Raw genomic sequence first — 8,164 nt, 5'->3', positions numbered from 1 at the left:
AGATGTGGCGACAGGAGAGGGGCGCAAGCACAAGACGCCCCCTCGCCACTCAGAGAATCGTAGTAGGAATACTACACCCTTCCAAGGAGAGAGCAGAAGCCTCAGGACAGGCGACACTCACTCCTTATCTTCAAGGACTCGTCACTCCAGGTCTGAGAGGACGAGATTCGAAAGATCGTACACTGAAGGAAGCACGTATTGGCCTTCACATTCACACCAAACCAGATCCAGACAAACAGAGCTGCCCAGGTCATCCGACTTACGAACCGTGCTCGAAGAAAAAGCACGATGCAAGGAGGATGCTAGGGCAAGGGATCCACAACGAGTTTCGGCCTTACAACGGTTGGCTCCTCGGACGCATGGAAGCGTCGAGGTTGGAATGCCAATACCGTGACCGGCCTACGAACCAACGGACAAGGCATTGGCAAGACTACAGACTTCGCCGTTTGTCCCAGCGATCGAAAACGCGCCCCTACCATCAGGCTTCCTTCAGCCGAAATTCAATACATATGAAGGGAAGACGGACCCGTATTCACACCTGAGCCACTTTCGCCAAGTCATGGCTGTGTACAGGCGAAACGAGACCTTAATGTGCATACTCTTCCCGTCAAGTGTTGGCGACCTAGGCTTGACTTGGTTCGAGAAACTCCTAGAAGGCAGCATAGCCTCCTGGGCTCAATTGGCGGAAGCGTTCGTAACAAGGTTTCGAACAAACACTAAAACACCGGTGGAGATAGACCAGTTACTCTCCATCGACATGGGTGAAAAAGAGACCCTCAGATCCTACAACAGTCGCTACTGGGAGACATTCAACCAGATTGGAGACTGCCCTACCAATCTAGCCATTGCGCAATATAAAAGAGGCCTACCAGTAGGGAACCGACTAAGGGATTCAATTACCATGACGCCACCCCTCACCATGGAGGCCCTGATGGAGAGAGTGCATCAGCACATCAGGGTAGAAGAGGATGGCGCACGTGCAAAAGCGAAATCTAGTGCAACCATAGTACCAGAAAAGAAGACCTCAGCAAAGGTCAATACAGTAGATCGACAGAACAAAAACGGGCGTGGCAGACGAGATAACGGAGAAGACCCAGACAAAAGATGGTTGAGAATCCGCACTGCCATAACAACGGTATTCAAAAAACCAATATATCGGATTCTGAGCGAAATAAAAGACGAGTCATTTGTCAAATGGCCAGCCAAGCTAGGGGAAGCTCAGAAGAATTACGACGACAGATCACGGTGCACCTTCCACAAAGAAAAGGGGCACCAAACTGAGAATTGCACGCCACTGAGACAGCACTTGGAAGAATTGGTGGCAGCAGGCCACTTGGACAAATACATTGAAGGAGGAGCGCAACCGGCCCCCCAAGATCATAATGACCATCCCAATAGAATGCCAATCGATGCACCACCTCAAGGCATTATCAATGTAATTCATGTAGTTTTTGAACCTGAGCGCGTATGCGACCTTAGAGGTTCAATCAAGAAGGCTGAACACTTTAGGGAAGTATTAAGTGCCCAACCTACCATCAAGAAGGGGAGGACAGAGGCAACAAACGTCATGTCCTTTTCGGATAAGGACTTGGAACGAATTTACTGCCCCCATAATGATGCCCTGGTTGTCACTCTCCGAGTCAAGGATTTTGACGTCAAGCGGATTCTGATTGACCAGGGTAGTTCATGTGAGATCATGTATTACGACACATTCAAGCAACTGAAACTGCAAGACAAAGACTTGGCACCTGCAGTTTCTCCCCTGATTGGATTCAACTCCATGCCAGAGTGGCCTGTCGGCAAAATAATCCTTCCAGTTAGAGCAGGAAGTGTAGCAAAACAAGTGGAGTTCTGGGTATTGAAGGTCCCCTCCACCTACAACATCATCCTGGGCAGAACATGCCTGCATGCCATGCGTTCGGTAGCGTCATCATACCATCAGGTAATGCGGTTCCCCAATGACGCCGGTATAATTGAAGAAGTCTATGGCGATCAGATCATGTCAAAACAGTGCTTCGCCACAGCGAATGGAAGCCGAGCTGCCAAAGGATACGTTCATTCGGTGAAAGAGCCAGAAAGTAATGAACTATTCGCGGACGTCGGCAAAGAGGCTGATCAGAAAGCGGTGGAGGACTTGGTGGAGGTAAAAATAGATGAGAAGAACCCGGATCCTCTAATATCGAAGTGTTTGCTTGGACACCTTACGACATACCAGGCATTGATCCAAACTTCATCAGTCACCAACTCAATGTCCACCCATCCGCCAGACCAGTCATTCAACGCACACGCAGATCGGCACTCCACACGCCGAAATAGTGGCAGAAGAGGTAGGCAACCTGCTGGAAGCAGGAGCAATAAGAGAAGTGCACTACCCAAGATGGATCTCCAACACAGTTGTAGTGCCAAAAAAGAATGGTAAATGGCGTGTCTGCGTCGACTACAAAACAGTCAACAAGGCGTGCCCGAAAGATAGCTTTCCTCTACCAAGGATAGATCAACTGGTGGACTTAACGGCAGGGCATAACCGACTTAGCTTTCTGGATGCATACAGAGGCTACCACCAGATCGCCATGTATGAACCAGACCAAGAGGTCACATCCTTCACAACACCAAGGGGGTTATATTGCTACAAGGTCATGCCCTTTGGCCTAAAGAACGCAGGGGCGACATTCCAAAGGATGGTCACCAAGATGTTTGAACCATTGTTAGGCAGAACAATGGAGGCTTACATCGACGACATGGTGGTCAAAAGCAAGGATGAGAATGACCATCTGAAAGATTTGGGCGAGATGTTCCAGATCCTGAAGAAACACAAGTTGCGCCTCAACGCGTCCAAATGCGCATTCGGAGTTGGATCTGGCAAATTCTTGGGCTTCCTGGTGACCAACCGAGGTATAGAAGCAGACCCCTCTCAGATCAAAGCAATCCAGGAGTTGGAGAGACCAAACTCAGTCAAAGAAGTGCAGCATCTCACTGGTATGGCGGCCGCACTCAACCGATTCATAAGCAGGTCATCAGACAGACTACGACCATTCTTCCAAGCTTTAAAGGCCAAGTTTGAGTGGGATGAGGAATGCGACCGAGCTCTGGAAAGCTTGAAGGAGTACATGTCTTCCCCACCACTACTTGTTACTCCAGTACCTGGTGAAGAACTCTTTTTGTACCTAGCAGTCTCTCAGCACGCAGTCAGCGCAGTGTTAGTTCGTGCAGAAGGAATACAACACTTGCCCATCTTTTATGTCAGCAAGACATTGTTGGGAGCCGAAACAAGGTACTTGCCCTTGGAAAAACTAGCATTAGCATTAATGATGGCATCCAGAAAATTGGCGCACTACTTTCATGCCCACACCATAGTCGTCCTCACGACCTTTCCACTAAAAGCTCTATTTGAAAGGGCGAACTTTAGTGGGCGAATTTTGAAGTGGGCAGTGGAGTTGGGACAATTCGACATCAAGTTCCAACCCAAGACAGCAATAAAAGCCCAATCTTTGGCAGACTTCGTCGCAGAGTTTACTCCTGGAAGTCATCATATCTGCCCAGTCGACCTAACTGACTTAACCGAACTAGGGACGGAAGTTGACGCCGGAATAGCGCAACCCCTAGCAGAAGGTAGTCAATCAAATACCAAGGCAGACCATACTAAGGACGACAAGGAAGCAACGAACAAAGGCTCACCAGCAGTTCAAACAGAGGACGAAGGGCAGACAGCCAACATGGACTTTGAAGAAAACACCATCCTTGACCCCACGGCATCGTCTGACCCTTCCACTTGCTGGAAACTATTCGTTGGAGAGATGTGGAAGCTCTTTGTGGATGGAGCATCCAACCGACATGGTGCAGGGCTTGGCATAGTCCTCATCTCTCCAGACGGCCTGGTTATAGAGCAAGCAATCAACCTTGGCTTCCCAGCATCCAACAATGAAGCGGAGTATGAGGCGCTTCTCGCAGGACTCAAATCGGCACACTTCATGAAAGCAACCGAACTAATGGTGTACAGTGACTCTCTGCTGGTGGTAAACCAAATTTCAGGCGAATACGAAGCAAAGGACGACAGAATGGCCAAGTACCAAGAGTTAGTCAGAACGGAGATCAAGAAGTTTGATGTGGTAAGGATAGAACAAATTGGCAGGGAGGAAAACAGCCGAGCGGATGAGCTAGCAGGCCTGGCCTCAATGGCAGATACATCAATCCCTCATCCATTACTCCTCGACTTCTTACCAAGACCAAGCATAGAAGACCCCGAAGCAGAAGAAGTATGTTGCACAGAATTAGGCCCTTCTTGGATGGATCCCATCATCCTGTTCCTAAAAGACGGCATCCTACCAGAAGAGAAAAAAGAAGCCAACAGGATAAGGGCAAAGTCGCAGCGATTTTGGCTATCTCCATCTTCAGCATTATACAAAAAGTCATTCTCTGGGCCTTACCTCAAATGCGTTCATCCCAGCAAAGTAGAAGCATTCTTGTTCGAAATACACGAAGGGGTGTGTGGAAGTCATCAAGGGGGAAGGTCGCTCGCTTACAGGGCTATTTCGCAAGGATATTGGTGGCCATATATGCAAGCAGACTCAGAAAAATATGTGAAGAAGTGTGAGAAATGCCAAAAATTCGCGCACCAAATACATCAACCAGCAAGAGAACTCCTACCATTAACTAGCCCATGGCCTTTTGCAATGTGGGGCTTGGACATAGTAGGACCACTTCCAACAGCGCCCGGGGGAAGAAAATTCTTTCTCGCAGCAACAGACTACTTCACAAAGTGGGTGGAAGCAGAAGCATTGGCATCAATTAAAGAAAAAGACGTGAAGAAATTTGTTTGGCAGAATATCATCACTCGGTTTGGCATACAAAAAGCACTGATCTCAGACAATGGAACTCAGTTCGACGGCAGAATCTTTAGAAGCTTTTGTGAAGAATACAAGATAGAGTTCTATAATTCCACACCGGCATATCCTCAAGCAAATGGGCAGGCTGAAGCATCAAATAAAGTCGTCTTGGATGGACTAAAGAAAAGGCTAGAGAAAGCAAAAGGCAAGTGGGCAGATGAACTTCCTCACGTCTTATGGGCTTACCGCACCACGCCTCGGCGATCAACTGGAGAAACACCATTCTCCTTGGCCTATGGAATGGAAGCAGTGATCCCACTAGAAGTTGGCCTCCCCACAATTCGAAGCGAAAATTTTGATCCAAACTTAAATGGAGAAGCCATAGCCTTAGAACTCGACCTTGCAGAAGAAAGAAGAGAAAGAGCACTAGTCCACATCGCCTCATACCAACAAGAGTTAATCAGAAAATACAGCAAAAAGGTTCATCCAAGACAATTCAAAATTGGGGATTGGGTACTACGCAAAGTAATGGGAAACACCCTGATCCCAGGAGACGGCAAGTTAGGCCCAAATTGGGAAGGTCCTTATAAGGTGGTTGGGTTAGCAGGCAAAGGGGCATACCACCTAGAAGACAAGGATGGCAAGGCAATCCCTAGGCCATGGAATACGGCCAATCTCAAGTTATTTTACTTTTAACTTTTCTTTTTTCAAACATATGTAATTTTCTCTTCCTTCAATAAAATGAGAAATTCTTTTTAGCACAAGTTGTTCCTTGTAAAAATTAGCTTTAGTAAAGATTAGGCGCACTGCAAGCATTTTTTCATTCTAAGTTAGCCGGAAAAACTAACTCAGAGGTTGGCTGGAATAAACCAACACCCTTCCTAAGCCCAGGATAAGGATCCAGGCTGCAGGACATTTGGTCGGAATAACCAAATACTATAAGTTAGCTGGAAAAACTAACTTCGATGGTTGGCTGGAATAAACCAACTCTTGTTACTCTTCAGCCGAAGTAAGTGCAAGGCTGAAAAGTGGTTGGCTGGAATAAACCAACTCCTGTTACTCTTCAGCCGAAGTAAGTGCATAGCTGAAGAGTGGTTGGCTGGAATAAACCAACTCTTGTTACCCTTCAGCCGAAGTAAGTGCAAGGCTGAAGAATGGTTGGCTGGAATAAACCAACTCTTGTTACTCTTCAGCTGAAGTAAGTGCAAGGCAGAAGAGTGGTTGGCTGGAATAAACCAACTCTTGTTACTCTTCAGCCGAAGTAAGTGCAAGGCTGAAGAGTGGTTGGCTGGAATAAATCAACTCTTGTTACTCTTCAGCCGAAGTAAGTGCAAGACTGAAGAGTGGTTGGCTGGAATTAACCAACACTTTGTACTCCTTAGCCGAAGTAAGTATATCGGCTAAGGAGTGGTTGGCTGGTAAGCATAGATTAAAAAGCCAAAACCGAAATAGAAGTTGGAGTAATAGAAGACATTACAAAGTGCAGACATACAAATCAAAACCGGAGTAAGAGTTGCGTAAAATTTTCATTCAAAACAAGTCAATACAAAGGGGCATAGTTCGGTTACAAAGACGAAACAAAAAAAAAAAAAAGAAAAAGTACAAAGTCAAGAAAAGAGTTCTTGTATTTCGGCGTCAAAGGCCGCATCACCATCGACTTGAAAACCGGTTTCAAGGGGAAGATCACGCTCGGTCGCCGGGTTAGTTTCGGCTGGAACCACGGTGTCACTTGGTTGTTCAATAGGAGGGTCCTCTACCATGGGCTCCAACCGAAGTGACGGGCTTGCACCAACAACCGGAATGTCTTCAGGAGCAGAGGAGTCATCAGTGTCTGAGTCCTCCAGAAACTCTTGTTGCAAGGCGTCTGCATACGCCGCAAGGGATTTCGGTATAAAGTATGCTGGAGGGTCGAAGACCTCGGTCTGTTCATCATGACCGAGCTTCTCCACAGCCACCCTCCAACCGTACTTAAAGAAAAGCTCCTTGGCGGCGTCGCATTGCTTGACATAGGCATCTTCTGCCTCCTTGTAACCTCGCTTGTACCCCTCCTTTTCGGCCGCCCCCACGCTCTCTTTTAGTTCGCTTATTTCGGCGTCTTTTGTCTTCTCAAGCTTCAACAACTCCCGCAGATACTTGTCCTTCATAACGATGGCTGCCTTCTGCTTCTCCGCTTCAGCCGAGCTAACAAGATCGGCAAGCCGACCGTTCTCTGCTTGAAGCTCGGTCATTTTCCTTTCGACCTCCGCTAGTTCGACCGCCTTTGTTTCGGCTTCCGCCATCGCCTGCCTTGTGGTTTTACGGAGTTCTTGGACTTTCTTATAAGTGATGTTGTTCTTCTGCAAGGCCTGACAAAACAAAGATTTCTTTTCAGCCGAAGTAAAAGTTTGAAAAATTTAGACAGAAAGAACAGACAGAGCTACTTACCAAGATCATGGACTTGGAAGCAGACCGAATTGACTTCATTTCGGTGTTCAGTTGCTTCAAGTGGTGCTCCATGTCCTTGGGGAGGCACACACTTTTGGCCAGGTTAAAGGCCAATTGGTGGTCTTTTTCAGCCACGACCGAGTCAGTAGCTTTGATGTCTCGGTCGTTGAAGGTCAGCGGCGGAGCCCACTTTGGAGATTCAGCTCGGTCTGTTCGCTCCGGTTGGGGGGAAGGTTGAGGACTCTGGGGGATGGATTCAACCTCATCGACAAGTTGCTGTTCGGTCGATGTAGGTCGGGCGCGTTTGGAAGGGCGAGATGAAGAAGGCTGCTGAGAAGGGAGGGCCACAACGGCAGGCTGCGCCTCGACGGATGGCTGTACTTCGGCTTTGGTTGTTGAAGTGAGAAGGGCCCTGACTCTGCTCTTCTTTGCCATTTCTTCCTCAGCAGTTAATGGAACAAGTCTTATTTCGGGCAAAGTTGGGTCCGGTTCTAGTTCTTCCTCAAGTAGGAAATCGGTCACTCTTGCTTTTCGGCGACCACTATATCGGTAGGTCGGTTCAAAATTTAGAAGCCTGGCCCAACCTCGTTCTTTAATCCGTAGTGCGGCTCGCAAAACCGCAAGGTTGGGATAGCTATATAAGGAATGAAGGTGGGCGAAATCTGCAAAAAAGAGAAGTGTTAGTTCGGCTAATAAACTAACAAAAACCGAAATAAAATACAAATAAGAAGACCAAAGTCAGATTACCAGGCTCTCCCTTCTTCCAATTTATAGGTCGGCCAGGAATTTGGGCTTGAAAATCCTCAAAATTCCCAGAGACCCAGAAGAAGTCATCATCATTAAGGTCTTTGTCCGGTGTGTGCTTAACAATCTTCTCTCGGCGGCGGCGGCGGATCCTAAGGTAGTAGACCCACCCA

The sequence above is a fragment of the Camellia sinensis genome, chromosome 4 (assembly GCF_055761805.1).
Source record: "Camellia sinensis isolate YWXY chromosome 4, ASM5576180v1, whole genome shotgun sequence".
In the NCBI taxonomy this organism is placed as follows: Eukaryota; Viridiplantae; Streptophyta; class Magnoliopsida; order Ericales; family Theaceae; genus Camellia; species Camellia sinensis.
This window is presented reverse-complemented; position numbering follows the sequence as displayed.